Source organism: Eleutherodactylus coqui, chromosome 6 (genome assembly GCF_035609145.1).
Source record: "Eleutherodactylus coqui strain aEleCoq1 chromosome 6, aEleCoq1.hap1, whole genome shotgun sequence".
In the NCBI taxonomy this organism is placed as follows: Eukaryota; Metazoa; Chordata; class Amphibia; order Anura; family Eleutherodactylidae; genus Eleutherodactylus; species Eleutherodactylus coqui.
The window spans coordinates 241,535,677-241,551,432 of record NC_089842.1 but is presented as its reverse complement, the minus strand read 5'-3'; positions in this window follow the sequence as shown (position 1 = coordinate 241,551,432).

The following is a 15,756-nucleotide window of genomic DNA, read 5'->3' as shown; positions in this document are numbered from 1 at the left end:
CTGCTAGGGGGCTTTCTCTCAAATGAACAGTTGGATTGGAAGCAAAAAAATAATGAAGAACATAAAACACCAGGAGGGAGGGTATTACAACAAAGCCGAGAAAGATAGCATCGAGCAAGTGCTGCAAGAGCCTCAGAGGGAAAGCTTGGCTGCATCTAAAAAAGCCAGCAGAAATAGTTAATAGAGTGTAAATGCAAAAACACCAGATAAAACAGCAGTATATAACTTGCAATAAATATATAATAATCAATGCAAGGCTTCCGAAAGGCTTAGTTGACTCCAAAAACTCCCAGGCTACCCTAGAAAGTCTTAGAGTTATGAAGTGCAAGAACCTCTGTATCCTGCAAACTCTAGAAATGATCCCAGGACTCAGAAATGCTCAAGTTCGTCATTGCTCAGGGCACCCCAGAAATACTCAGAGCACCCCAGAAATATTAAGTGCACTAATTATTACCCAGTGCACCACAGCCTCTTGATGCACACTGCTCCCCAGAAATGCTCTTTCCACTATGGTAATGCACAATATGCTACATAAATGCTGTGTGTCTGATTAGTCTTGATATTTGGGGGGTCGGAGTGTTTCTAGTAATTCCTTTTTTTTCTTGCTTATATAGCGCCAACGTATTCTGCAGGGGTTTGCAGGCATAAAACAATCTACTATGGGCAGTAGATTAATAGTATTAAACTATGAGGTGCAGGAATTCTGGAACCTCGAAAATGCTCAGGACGCCCCCAAAAATGGTTTACACTGAGAAAGAGTAGTAGCTTAAAGGGGGAAATTCCGTTTTTGATTCCCTACTGTAAATAATATTAATCTTTATTTATATGGCGCCAATTATATTCTGCAGCGCTTACAAGGCAGGGGAAAGAAAAAAAAAATGTGCGGTGCTGGGTCTCTGTAGCACAGGGTCTTCTCCGTAGTGCTTGACGATGGACGGCAGATAAGACATCCTACTACACCTGACTTCTCCGTATATATATATATAGCAATTGCAATCAAAATTAGTCACGCCCGCCCCACCCCAATTACAAATTCGGATTATCTGGCAAATTTACAAACTTTCAGCTGTTTAAACAAGAATGATTTAAATAGCGGCACACAACTAATATAACAAGTTGTTTCTTCAAATTCACACTTTTAGTGACATGCATCCCATATTTTTCGGACTAAAAGGGGGGTTAAAAGAAAGCAATCGCCGCCTATTAAACCTACTGTGTCCATTCAAAGAATGGCGCCAGCATGCAAGTTCACATTATGCACATACACAGCCCTACTGCACGCACATTGTACATGTGCACAACACACACAGCTCTACAACACACACACACAGCTCTGCTACATACAAGTAGAGCTCTGCAGCATTCACTCACACACACAGCTCTGCTACATACACATAGAGCTCTGCAGCATTCACTCACACACACAGCTCTGCTGCAGACTCACAGCTCCTACAGCTCGGCTACATGCACACACACAACTGCAGCTGGCATGTTAAACACTGATCTATTAAAGCTGCTTCACATCTATGCTTGGGGTTCTGTTCTGTTCCATTCAGGTATCAGGAAAGGGGAATCCCCTGGCCAAACGGGTCCGTCTTATGATGGAATTAAACAGCGCCCAATCGACCCCACTGGCTTTAAGAGGGGCTGTTCGTTTTTTGCTCAACTGATGGGTATTTCTTCCAACATTTTTCAACAACATTTATAACTTATAGTCAGAAAAATACAGCAAATGTGTATAACTAGATAGATAGAAAATAGATATTAGATAGATAGATAGATAGATAGATAGATAGATATGAGATAGAAAATAGATATTAGATAGATAGATAGATATGAGATAGAAAATAGATATTAGATAGATAGATAGATAGATAGATAGATAGATAGATAGATAGATAGATAGATAGATAGGAGATAGATAGATAGATCTGAGATAGATAGATAGATAGATAGATAGATGGATATGAGGCAGATAGATAGATATGAGACAGATAGATAGGTATGAAATAGATAGATAGATAGATATGAGACAGACAGAAAGATAGATTGATAAATATGAGATAGAAAAATATTTAGAATAATAGATAGATATGAGAGAGAGATTGATAGATATTAGCTAGATAGATATGAGATAAGTAAACAGATAGATATTAAATAGACAGATAGGAGGCAGATAGATATGAGATAGATAGATATTAGATAGATAGATAGATAGATAGATAGATAGATAGATAGATAGATAGATAGATAGATAGATAGATAGATATGGGGGAGGTAGATAGATATGAGAGAGATAGAAAGATAGATATTAGATAAATAGAGAGATAGATATGAGACAAATAGATAGATAGATAGATAGATAGATAGATAGATAGATAGGAGATGGATAGATAGATAGATAGATATGAGATAGATAGATATGACATAGATAGATAGATAGATTAAAAGATACATATGAGACAGATACATAGTTAGATAGATAGGTAGATATGTGATAGATAGATTGATAGTTTGCTAGATATGAGACAGATAGATATGAGATAAATATATATATATATATATATACAGAGAGGGAGATTTGAGATAGTAAGAAATATGGATTGATAGATATGAAATAGATAGATAGATATATAGATAGATAGAAAGATAGATGGCAGCTACATAGATATGAGACAGATAGATAGATAGATAGATAGATAGATAGATAGATAGATAGATAGATATGAGATAGATAGATAGATAGATAGATAGATATGAGACAGATAGATAGATAGATAGATAGATAGATAGATAGATAGATAGATAGATCGATAGATATGAGATAGACAGATAGATAGATAGGTAGATAGATAGATAGATAGATAGATAGATAGATAGATAGATAGGAGATAGATAGATAGATAGATAGATATGAGATAGATAGATAGATAGATAGATAGATAGATAGATAGATAGATAGATAGATAGATAGGAGATAGATAGATAGATAGATATGAGATAGATAGATAGATCCATAGATATGAGATAGACAGATAGATAGATAGGTAGATAGATAGATAGATAGATAGATAGATAGATAGATAGATAGATAGATAGATAGATAGATATGAGACAGATAGATAGATAGAGAGTAGTTAGTTAGAAAAATAATAATTAGATAGATATAAGATAGATAGATAGACATGAGAGAAACAGATAGATTGATAGATACGAGATAGATAGAAATATAGATGAATAGATAGATAGATATGAGATAGATGGATAGATATGAGAGATACATATGAGATAGGTAGATAGATACCCATTTTTCCTAAAAATAAAACCTATCCTAAAAAATAGGACCTAGCATGATTTTTAAATGGTGTCCAGGGAGATATACATGTAAAAGAGAAATATTTTAGAGCAAAAATTAATATAAGACACTGTCTTATTTTCGGGGAAACACGGTAGATAAATAGATATGAGATAGATAGATAGATAGATAGATATGAGATAGATAGATATGAGAGCTAGATAGATAGGTAGATAGATAGATAGATAGATAGATAGGAGATAGATAGATATGAGATAGATAGATAGATAGATATGAGATAGATAGATAGGAGATAGATAGATAGATAGATAGATAGATAGATAGATAGATAGATAGGAGATAGATAGATATGAGATAGTTAGATAGATAGATAGATAGATAGATAGATAGATAGATAGATAGATAGATAGGAGATAGATAGATAGATAGACAGATAGATAGATAGATAGATAGGAGATAGATAGATAGATAGATAGTAGATAGATAGATAGATAGATAGGAGATAGATAGATAGATAGATAGATAGATAGATAGATAGATAGATAGATAGATAGATAGATAGATAGATAGATAGATAGACTGCATATGGTTCCTATATATCATTGCAAATGGGCAAAACACTGGACAGATTCAGAAATGCAATGATGAATAAGAGACACAATAATATCGTCAGTAATCGGTTATTAAGTCTCTTTCACTGGGTTAAGTAAAACATGTCCATTGTATAATATTGCATGAACGGGCTGCTCATGAATTTATATGTATATCCTGCACACATGATGAATAATGATAATGTGCAGGACTTACAAAATAAAGACTTTTTTCTTCTATAGATATGTAATAAATTAATTAAAATACAAGTTAAGATGAGTACAGGAATATCTTTACTAAATTAAGTCATCCAATGATATTTCAGCAAAACAAATCAGTACAGGATAAGTAATATATGTATACAGTGACTCCACCAGCAGAATAGTGAGTGCAGCTCTGGAGTATAATACAGGATGTAACTCAGGATCAGTACAGGATAAGTAATATATGTATACAGTGACTCCACCAGCAGAATAGTGAGTGCAGCTCTGGAGTATAATACAGGATGTAACTCAGGAGCAGTACAGGATAAGTAATGTATGTACACAGTGACTCCACCAGTAGAATAGTGAGTGCAGCTCTGGGGTATAATACAGGATGTAACTCAGGATCAGTACAGGATAAGTAATGTATGTACACAGTGACTCCACCAGCAGAATAGTGAGTGCAGCTTCTGGAGTTGGGTGTGTGCTGGTTAAGCTCTGCAACTTCCAGGGTGTGGTCAGAGAAGGAGGTTCTGCTGAGTTTGGATCCCAGAGAAGGTGCACTTTTCTGGGCTTTGTTGGACATGGAGTACCGCACCTCCTCCCCCCGGGGCCACTTGGGGGGAGGGAGGGAAGTGATGGCAATGGCGGCATCAGAGTCTTCCGAAAAAACTTTGCCACGGGTGCCAGAAAAGCCAGCAGTCCGCAAGAAGACAGGAGCTGCTGGAGGTAAGAAGAGACTGGGTCCGGGCCGTGGCTGCAGCAGCGTGGCTCCGTTTGTCAGCACGGCAGCTTCTGACAGCACCGGGAGTGAGATGGTTACGCGCAGCCAGACCCGCAGGAGAGCAGGTGAGCCGCAGATACCGGTAAGCACGGGAATGTGGAGTGACAAAAAGAAGGAGGAATCCGTGATTGAGCTGGCCTCCCGGCTGGCTAAAAACATCACCGACTACAACTTTGCAGGGAAAATGTTGGTGGTACAAAAAGGGAAGCTCCGTGACGCCAAAATGTTACTGGAGCAAAAAGCTTCTAAAGACAAACAGGCAGAAGCCAGGTCAGCGATAAGAAAGTGCAAAGACTGCATAAAGATGTGGGAAGCAGTGAGGGCAAAGATCCTGGAGGAGAGCGGGCCCTTTAAAGAAAAAATTCTGAACGACGACCGCTTTGCTAAGATGGCGGCAAGGTGCAGTGACCATGAGTCAAGTGATGGTGAAGCCTCAGATGAAGAGTTTGAGGATGTGCAGGAGACCCTGGAGCAGCCTGTGTGCTCTCAAGACTTGGCACCAACGCCCAGAGGCACTACAAGTCCCAGAGGCAAGCTACCTGAAGAGATTGCGCTGCCTTCCACCTCAGGGGAATCTGAGGTGGAGGAAAGAACAGGGAGATTGCAGCTACAGAAGACCCCGCAGCCGGAAGCCTCTGTACATATGGAGGGCTTCATGTTTGGCGACGAGTTGCCAGAGCAGGACACAAAGATAAAGAGAAAGAAAAAGAAACCGGAGAAGCTGCAGGAAAAGCTTGTGTTCGTTCCTGGGAGCTCTGGTCTGGCTGCAAAGTCGGATCAGAGTTCTGACCCCAAAAACCCCCCTGGCTCGGGCTCTGTGGTGGGCCTGGAGCGGGAAGTTGGGGAGAAAAGGGCCCAGCTGGTCAGACCCCCTGTCCCTGTGCTAGTTGGTAACAAGGGCAAGGAGATCAGTAAGAAAGGTGCAGTAAAGGCCAGTACAGATGCAGGTCGCGGTACCGGAAAGGAGGGTGGCAGCGGTGCCACTAATGCAGCAAGTGCTGCCTGTGATGCGGAGGGGGCTGTGGACCTAAAATCTGGGGTCTCCCATAATTTGGGAGCAAGTCAGGCCGGATCCCGCGCCTCCAGTGATGCGGAGGCAAAAAAGAAAAAAAGAAAAAGTAAAAACACAAGCAAAAATCCGGAGGTTTTACCATCTACCTCTGGAGAGGCCAGGACCCATGGACCACATGATCCAACGAAAAAAGTGGTAGATCCGGGGATGAATGTGCGAGAGCGTGCGGCAGATGTAAGGGACAAGGCCGAGGGTACACGTTCCTCTGCAGTTGCTGGGCCTCCGGGCACCTCGGGTACCCCTGGCGGCCAGGAATCTGGAGGCCCAGGGGATAAGGTAGTTAGGCCAGAGGGGTCATGGGGTCCAGTCGCCCCTCCGGCGGCGACAACACCTGGTAGGAGTTATGCCAGTGTCGCCGCTGGAGGGGAGGGGTCCTCCTTGTCTCCAGGCTCTAGGGAGGGCGTTTTGCAACAGCGTCTCCTGGAGGCTTTACGGAAGGGGGAGAGTACAATCACAGTTGGAGGAAGAGAGGTGGATCTATCTCTCTGGAAAGAGAGACATGGCTTGGGTGCCTTCCGAGAGCAAAGGGGGGAGACCGTATGGTCCCTACCGACACCCGGGCAGGACGCAGGTCGTAGGAATGTGGTCCGTCTTCGTTGGAGAGGCAATGATGCATGCCCCCCGAGGGCAAGGGTAGTGGAGCTTCTGCTGAAGATGGGCTTCAGGGCGGTTGACATCTTTGCCCTGATCCATCCCTACGGCACGTCTGAGTTTGACATCAGTTTCGTTCGCCCAGAGGGCCTAGAAATCTTCTGGGGGAATTACGAGCTGGTGAAAAACGAGCCCGGTTGGCGAGACTTTGCCATCCAGGTGGTGTCTCGCCAGAACGGTATCAAGAAGGTGACCGTTTTGACTCGTAATGAGTCACTTTCTTGCTTTGACATCATGACGTGGCTCAGTAGGTACGGAGAGGTGACGGAGATGCCCCAAAAGAACAGGGATGAGCACGGCATATGGTCTGGGGCCTGGACGTTCATGGTCAAGCTGAAGCGTTCAGGTAACTCAGTGGCACACATACCATCTGCAGCCTTCCTCGGCAGGGATCGTATCTTGGCCTTTTACCAGGGGCAGCCGAAGCTCTGCCACAGGTGCGGCGACCCCTCACACTTGAGCGCCGCTTGTAAGACCTTGAAGTGCGCTCTGTGTGGGGGTCTTGGTCATCTAGCCGCCTCCTGTGCAGAGATTAGGTGTAACCTGTGTGGTGACCTCGGTCACCCATTTAGTCGCTGTCCGCGCTCCTTTGCCAATGCGGTCTCAGCACCTACGGATGGGGGTCATGATGTGGCCTCCGGGGGTGAGGGGACCAGCAGAGGTGGAGGAGCTCAGGAGCCAGGGAAGAACCGGCAAAAGACGCCTGCAGAGCAGAGGCGTCAGGAGAAACGCAGACGGAGCAGGGAGCTGACAGGAGCACCCACAGCAGGTGGGTCGATGGTGGCCCCTGTTCCTGAAGCAAATCTCGCGGCTGAGGCTTTGAGGGACAGCGATTTAGATGAGGAGGACAGGAGGATCCAGAGGGAGGAGACCAACTCTGCAGATTCCTCCCACTGTGAAAGTGTGGATGGGGAAGGCAAGAGATGGCTAGAGAAACGGCGTAAGCTAGGTGCCACGAGGAGGAAACGAAGGGGGGATTCAAGATCTTCTCCCACCCCGGGCCAAGTACTGGAAGGAAAAGCCTGCTCACCTCCAGTTGGACTCTCCAATAGGTTCCGAGCCCTCCGAGACATCTCTTCCTCCTCTTCTGAGGGGGAGGCAGAGGGCAAGGTTCCTAGGGCAAAGAAAGGGTCAACAGGGGGCGCTGAGTCTCCACCTCGTGAAGGCATAGTTCCTTCCGGGGTGGAGGCTACTCTGGAGCCTGGAAACAAGGACGACGGGGTCGGGGGATCCCTTGCTATGGACACATCTGTGTCCAAAAAAAGAGGCAAGGGGATTTCCTCTGACCCCGAGGAAGCGGGTGTGAGGAAGAAAGCCGTCTAATTTAATCACTCATGATGGCGGCACCCACTCCGCTGACTCTGGCATCAATTAACGTTGCCAGCATTAAGTCTGATACGGCTAGATTTGCGGCCTTTGATTTTCTCGGCCGCGTTGAAGCCGACATTTTATTTTTGCAGGAGACCAGGCTGTCCGATTTGGCAGCCATACATAAGGCAAAAAGGGAGTGGAGGTCAGGCCCTTCCTACTGGTCTCTTGCGGCCGAGCCGTATAGTGGAGTGGCGGTCCTTTTTACCGCAGCGGTTGAATGCCGACGAGTTATTGAATTAGAAATGGGAAGGTGCCTGATCTTAGATGTCCTCATGAAGGGACAAGAATTAAGACTTGTCAACATCTACGGTCCCCAGTCAAAAAAGGACAGGAAGAGTCTCTTTATGAGGATCAAGCCCTACCTTTTTACCAGCCGCCAAGTTGTCTTTGGAGGTGACTTTAATGCAGTCACGAGAGCCCGCGATAGGGGAGGCTCTGGAGACAGGCGGTTGACTTTTGACAGCGTCGCACTTAATAGCATAGCTAGCGAAGCTCGTCTGGTGGATGTCCACATCCGGCACACCCCAGGCCACGAGGGGTTCACCTATTATAGAGGTCAGAGCAGGTCTAGAATAGACAGGTTTTATTTGAAGGAGGAAGCCATCTCTTCACCAGTGTCCGTTGTTGAGGTGGAATTCTCCGATCACTGTCTAATATTGTTTTCTTTGAATGTTGCAGAGACCCCCCGGATGGGCAGAGGTTTTTGGAGACTGAATTCATCACTCCTGGAGGAAGCAGAGATAAGACAGTCCTTTGAGGATTTTCTGCAGAGCCAGGTACCATTACTGGATCTCTGTAGCAGTAAGTCAGAGTGGTGGGAGATGTTCAAGAGGAGGGCGGCAAGGTTCTTCCGAGAGCTCTCCAACCTCAGATGCCTGGACAGGTACCGCCTGTACAACGGCCTGAGGAGGAAACTCGAACATCTCGTTTCGACTGGAGGTAGCCGCGAGGAGATCTCCAGAGTGAAATCTTTGCTCAAGAAGTGCCAGTACGATAGACACGCATCCTTGGTTTTTGAGAGGGATTTCGGGAAGTACCGCTCGCCCGACCCTTACAGAAACTGTAGGATGTCAGTGAATAGTAAAGTGGTCACTGGACTGATCGATAGTACAGGATCCCTGAATCGATCCAGATCAGGGATTCTGGAGGTCGTCAGATCCTACTACTCGCAACTCTTGGGAAAGAGGGATCTAGATTCGGAAGTGATGTCGGCTTTCCTGGCTGAAACTGTCCCTGAGCCGGGGGTAGACACCTCTCTTGATGTTTTGACAGGAGAGATCAGAATAGAGGAAGTTAAACTGGCGATTGATGGGCTCCGGCTCAAAAAATCGCCAGGACCGGATGGACTAACATCCGAGTATTATAAGACCTTCAAGGACCTCTTGAGTCCCCTCTTGACGGAGGTATTAAATGAGTGTCTTTCCTCGGGCACTCTGCCAAAGTCAATGAGGAGGTCAGCTTTGATCCTTCTGGCAAAGGGTAAAGACTCGAGCCGTATTGAGAACTGGCGTCCCATAGCACTTCTCAATACGGACAGGAAGGTTCTGGCAAAAGTGCTGTTTAATCGGTTGGTCAAGTTTGCACCCCAGCTCCTCTCGGGGGCCCAGCATTGCTCTGTTCCAGGCCGTAGCACCTTTAGCGCTGTTCTTGGTGTCCGGGAGGCAGTGGAGCAGGGTAAGGCTGGTCACTGGGAGGGGTACTTGCTGTCCTTGGATCAGGCCAAAGCGTTTGATCGGGTTAATCACGAGTACCTCTGGTCAGTCCTTCTGAGATATGGCCTGCCAGTGGGGTTTGTTGATTGGCTGCGAACATTGTATGCAGGGGCTGAGACTTTCCCGCTGGTGAACGGTTGGCTTGGCCGCCCTTTTGAGGTGGGTTCCGGTGTCCGTCAGGGCTGTCCTCTAAGTCCCCTGTTGTATGTGTTTGCGATAGATCCCTTTCTTAGGAGGGTTGATCGTGGACCTATAGCAGGGGTCGGGATGGACCGGGCGGTGCCGGAGGCTACCCTGAGGGCAGTGGCATACGCCGATGATGTCACGCTCTTCGTATCCTCAAGGGAGGAGGCGGAGTTTGTGGTGTCGGAGGTGGATGCCTACTCAGAGGCATCCGGGTCCAGAGTCAACTGGGATAAGTGCGAAAGTCTCTGGTTAGGAAGGGGGGATCCTGTGTTTGATCTCCCGGACACTCTTCCGGTGCCCCAGACTTCAGCAAAAGTTCTTGGCATCAAATTTGGCCAGGGGGATTACCCCATGCAAAATTGGGTAGACAGGCTGGATGGTGCCACTCAGAAGGTAAACCAGTGGAAGGGTTGGTCTTTGACCCTTCGGGAAAGAGTTAGCCTGATCAAAACATACCTGCTCCCTTTATTCATCTACCTGGGCAGCGTATGCATTTTGCCAGAACCTCTCTGGACCCGGGTCTACAACTTGTTCTTCCTAATGTTGTGGGGGAATAGGTTGAACCTGATCAGGAGAGATGTTACATACCGCACGAGGAGACTAGGGGGGTTATCTATGGTCAACCCCGTGGTGTTTCTTGTAGACACCTTTTTTAAGATTAACATAGGCAACCTCTGGCAAGAAAGGGCTCCTCTGTGGGTCTACTCCTGCCGGGGATGGTTTCGGCCCTTCTTCCAGGAATGGGAGACAGGAGGGCGAGTGAAGGACCTTCGCACGCAGCATGGATATCTCCCGGCTTACGCTACCTTGGTTCTGAAGGTGATACGCCGGTGGGGTCTGGGGATGTGGGAGATCAGGACTCTGACGAGGAGGCTCCTCGACGAAAGAGTCCTGTTGACTCATTTCCAGAAGCCCCTGGCGCTCAAGGACTGCCCAAGTCGGGACCTGGAGGGAGGGTTACGTTTACTGAATTCAACCCGGGTCCCCTTGAAGTTTTGGGACTTGGCTTGGCGCTGCTTTCACGGGAGACTGTATGTAAGGGGTAACTTGAAGAGCAGGCCTCTGATTGACAGGGGTTGCCCCCGTCAGGAGTGCAGCGACGTGCTGGAAAGCATGGAGCATTTCCTGCTTCAGTGCCCCTTTAATACAGAGGTATACCAACGGGTAGGGGTCTCCATAGGCTGGCATCAGCTGGCACACCTCTCCTATGCGGAGTGGGCTTATGGAGCCTTCAGAGGCCTTGGTGGCAGGGACCGCTGCACTTTATTTCTAGTTAGCCTAGTGGTCAGGTTCCACATCTGGAGTGCACGGTGCCTGATTTCGACGGAACTGAAAGTCCTCCCCGTGGATACGGTATGTAGGAACATCCTGGGTGACCTGGTGAAGGTGCGTTCTTTGGAGTATGAGAGGCTGGGCACATCTAAAGCTTCTCTCCTATGGAGAGGGCTTGTATTTCGTTAGGGACAGTCTTTTCTTAATCTTCTAGGGGCAGAGTAGGGAGAGAATAGGGACAGGATAGGGAAAGAGGAGGGATAGGGCAGGGACAGTTTTCCATGAAGGGTCAGACTGAGGGGCAGACTAAGGACAGTCTAGGGCAAATTAGGGAGAGAATAGGGACACCTTTTTAAATTCAAGGGATAGAACATTGTGATGTCTGTGCCCGGCTTATCACCTCCAATCCCGGTGGGGGGCTGTGAGTGCACCATGAAGCTTTTTGTTTTGGTATGGGCAAAATGGAATGAAGTAGGGCTGCAGGAGAGCCGACCTTAGGCTTTCGGGTTATGTATATAGTATATATTATGTATGTTGGTTGGAGTGTATTATGCTTTTGTATATATTGTATATTGTATATATTCACGTTCTGGGTGGTAGGTAGGTTGGGTGGGGAGTTGGGGGGAGAGGGATTCACGCCTCGAGCCGTAGCCTGGCACGTCCCGAACATTGAACTCTGGGCACGGACTGGTGGAGCGGGCATGGCCCCCAGGCTGCGGCAGGCACAGTGTGCTATTTCTAAAAAAAAAAAAAAAAAAAAAAAAAAAAAAACCCTGGTGTGGCTTGGCACATCCTGAACTAAGAACTCTGGGCATGGACTGGTGGAGCAGGCTTGGCCCCCAAGCTGCACTGGGGACCCAAAAAAAAAAAAAAAAAAAAAAAAAAAAAAAACCAAGCATATTTTTAGTTAGTTTTATGCCAGTTGGCTCGGTCTTTCTGTTTGAATTTGCTTATTTCTGTTGTTATTTCAGTTATTTATGCTGTTTATGCTATTGCTTCCATTTGTTCTGTGTGGGTGCAGTGCGGCACGGCTGGACCTGGAGTTATAGTTTACAGGGTTTATGTAGTTATAGTTTCCTTAGTTTTATATTTTAGGTATATACCTGTATATTGTGTTATGGTTGTATATTGTGTTATATGTTGAGTGTGTATGTGTGTGGGTGTGTACGTCGGGGAGGAAACCCGGATATGGACATTTTACTTTGTTTATGGATCACGGACTGTGGGGGAAGGGCCTTATATTGCTTTATATGGTTATTCTTATTGTTACAGTTTGTCTTTGTTGTGTTTTTTACTTTTATAATAAAAGATATACAGGATGTAACTCAGGATCAGTACAGGATAAGTAATGTATGTACACAGTGACTCCACCAGCAGAATAGTGAGTGCAGCTCTGGGGTATAATACTGGATGTAACTCAGGATCAGTACAGGATAAGTAATGTATGTACACAGTGACTCCACCAGCAGAATAGTGAGTGCAGCTCTGGGGTATAATACAGGATGTAACTCAGGAGCAGTACAGGATAAGTAATGTATGTATACAGTGACTCCACCAGCAGAATAGTGAGTTCAGCTCTGGGGTATAATACAGGATGTAACTCAGGATCAGTACAGGATAAGTAATGTATGTATACAGTGACTCCACCAGCAGAATAGTGAGTGCAGCTCTTGAGTATAATACAGGATGTAACTCAGGATCAGTACAGGATAAGTAATGCATGTACACAGTGACTCCACCAGCAGAATAGTGAGTGCAGCTCTGGAGTATAATACAGGATGTAACTCAGGATCAGTACAGGATAAGTAATGTATGTACACAGTGACTCCACCAGCAGAATAGTGAGTGCAGCTCTGGGGTATAATATAGGATGTAACTCAGGATCAGTACAGGATAAGTAATGTATGTACACAGTGACTCCACCAGCAGAATAGTGAGTGCAGCTCTGGAGTATAATACAGGATGTAACTCAGGATCAGTACAGGATAAGTAATGTATGCACACAGTGACTCCACCAGCAGAATAGTGAGTGCAGCTCTGGAGTATAATACAGGATGTAACTTAGGATCAGTACAGGATAAGTAATGTATGTACACAGTGACTCCACCAGCAGAATAGTGAGTGCAGCTCTGGAGTATAATACAGCATGTGACTCAGGATCAGTACAGGATAAGTAATGTATGTACACAGTGACTCCACCAGCAGAATAGTGAGTGCAGCTCTGGAGTATAATACAGGATGTAACTCAGGATCAGTACAGGATAAGTAATGTATGTACACAGTGACTCCACCAGCAGAATAGTGAGTGCAGCTCTGGAGTATAATACAGGATGTAACTCAGGATCAGTACAGGATAAGTAATGTATGTACACAGTGACTCCACCAGCAGAATAGTGAGTGCAGCTCTGGGGTATAATACAGGATGTAACTCAGGATCAGTACAGGATAAGTAATGTATGTACACAGTGACTCCACCAGCAGAATAGTGAGTGCAGCTCTGGGGTATAATACAGGATGTAACTCAGGATCAGTACAGGATAAGTAATGTATGTACACAGTGACTCCACCAGCAGAATAGTGAGTGCAGCTCTGGGGTATAATACAGGATGTAACTCAGGGTCAGTACAGGATAAGTAATGTATGTACACAGTGACTCCACCAGCAGAATAGTGAGTGCAGCTCTGGAGTATAATACAGGATGTAACTTAGGATCAGTACAGGATAAGTAATGTATGTACACAGTGACTCCACCAGCAGAATAGTGAGTGCAGCTCTGGAGTATAATACAGCATGTGACTCAGGATCAGTACAGGATAAGTAATGTATGTACACAGTGACTCCACCAGCAGAATAGTGAGTGCAGCTCTGGAGTATAATACAGGATGTAACTCAGGATCAGTACAGGATAAGTAATGTATGTACACAGTGACTCCACCAGCAGAATAGTGAGTGCAGCTCTGGAGTATAATACAGGATGTAACTCAGGATCAGTACAGGATAAGTAATGTATGTACACAGTGACTCCACCAGCAGAATAGTGAGTGCAGCTCTGGGGTATAATACAGGATGTAACTCAGGATCAGTACAGGATAAGTAATGTATGTACACAGTGACTCCACCAGCAGAATAGTGAGTGCAGCTCTGGGGTATAATACAGGATGTAACTCAGGATCAGTACAGGATAAGTAATGTATGTACACAGTGACTCCACCAGCAGAATAGTGAGTGCAGCTCTGGGGTATAATACAGGATGTAACTCAGGGTCAGTACAGGATAAGTAATGTATGTACACAGTGACTCCACCAGCAGAATAGTGAGTGCAGCTCTGGAGTATAATACAGGATGTAACTCAGGATCAGTAGAGGATAAGTAATGTATGCCCACAGTGACTCCACCAGCAGAATAGTGAGTGCAGCTCTGGAGTATAATACAGGATGTATTGATCAGTTAATCATCTCGGATCATGCTGCCGACTGCTGCAGAAGAAATGTGTTATTTGTGCCCGTTCAGATGAATGGCCATGCATATAAGGCAAAGACAGATCAAGTCTGAGAGGGCGTATATATCGAGCAACTCTCCACTATAGTTCATAGAGGCTGTCCTCAGTGTGGCCCTTTGTGATGACCATATGTCCTGATAGGGCACATGGACTGGGGATGTTTTCATGAGACAACCCCTTTAATGTTATTAGAATATCTTACATCTGCTCTATTTCACTGTGATATTTGACGGTTGGATTATTGTACAAGTCTGAATTCTGCTGGTTGCTTCTAGAATGAGTCCACTGATCCATCAGCACCATCTTGTCTCAGCAGGATAGTTTGAAAAGGGGCCTCCACCTTAGCAGTATTTTATAATAGATGCCTCAGTCAGCCAATCCTAAACTTACAAGACAATGGTGGATAGTTTTAGGTAAACCTTTTGAAACTCAATCCAAAAATTACACTGATGGGTTAAGTACCTTATTGTACAGTGTTGCTTGGGCCATGGTATTGGTTGGTATGAAGGATGGGGGCACTGATACTGTTGCCAGGTCATACACTATTGCCATTGCAAAAACAAAATGGTGACCAAAGGAAAGATACAAGTCATCAAACTTTTGAAATTTGGTAGACAACCTGAAAAATTGGGCTGTGTGGCAAGTGGTTCCAACATTTATCGTATGTGTCAAAAAAATGTATTCGGTATACCCAAAAAGTTTCTACAGAGTTGGGAGTACACAGAGGAGAAGAGTCCCGTTCTTCTCTTTTGTAGTAGGAAAGACCAACATGCTTCTTGGGTCAGTCGACCCTACACCTTGTTTGCCAAAGTAAGGTGAAGGAAAGGCTCATACTGGCAAAGGGTAGAGGGCATGGGGACAACTTGAGTTGTGGTCTTCCAGTCTATGGGCCCCATATCTGCTATGGGATCTCGTTTGGGGTCCCATCACATACCCTACATCGGTTATGGACATATAGCAACAGGTAGAAGAGCCGACTTTAATTGCTCCGTGCATTATGGTAGATAAATAATAATGCAACTCCAATTTGTATCATTTTTTTCTCAGGTGGGGGGGGGGGAATAATGGTTACGGATCTGCATTTTTCCTGTATAAGGCA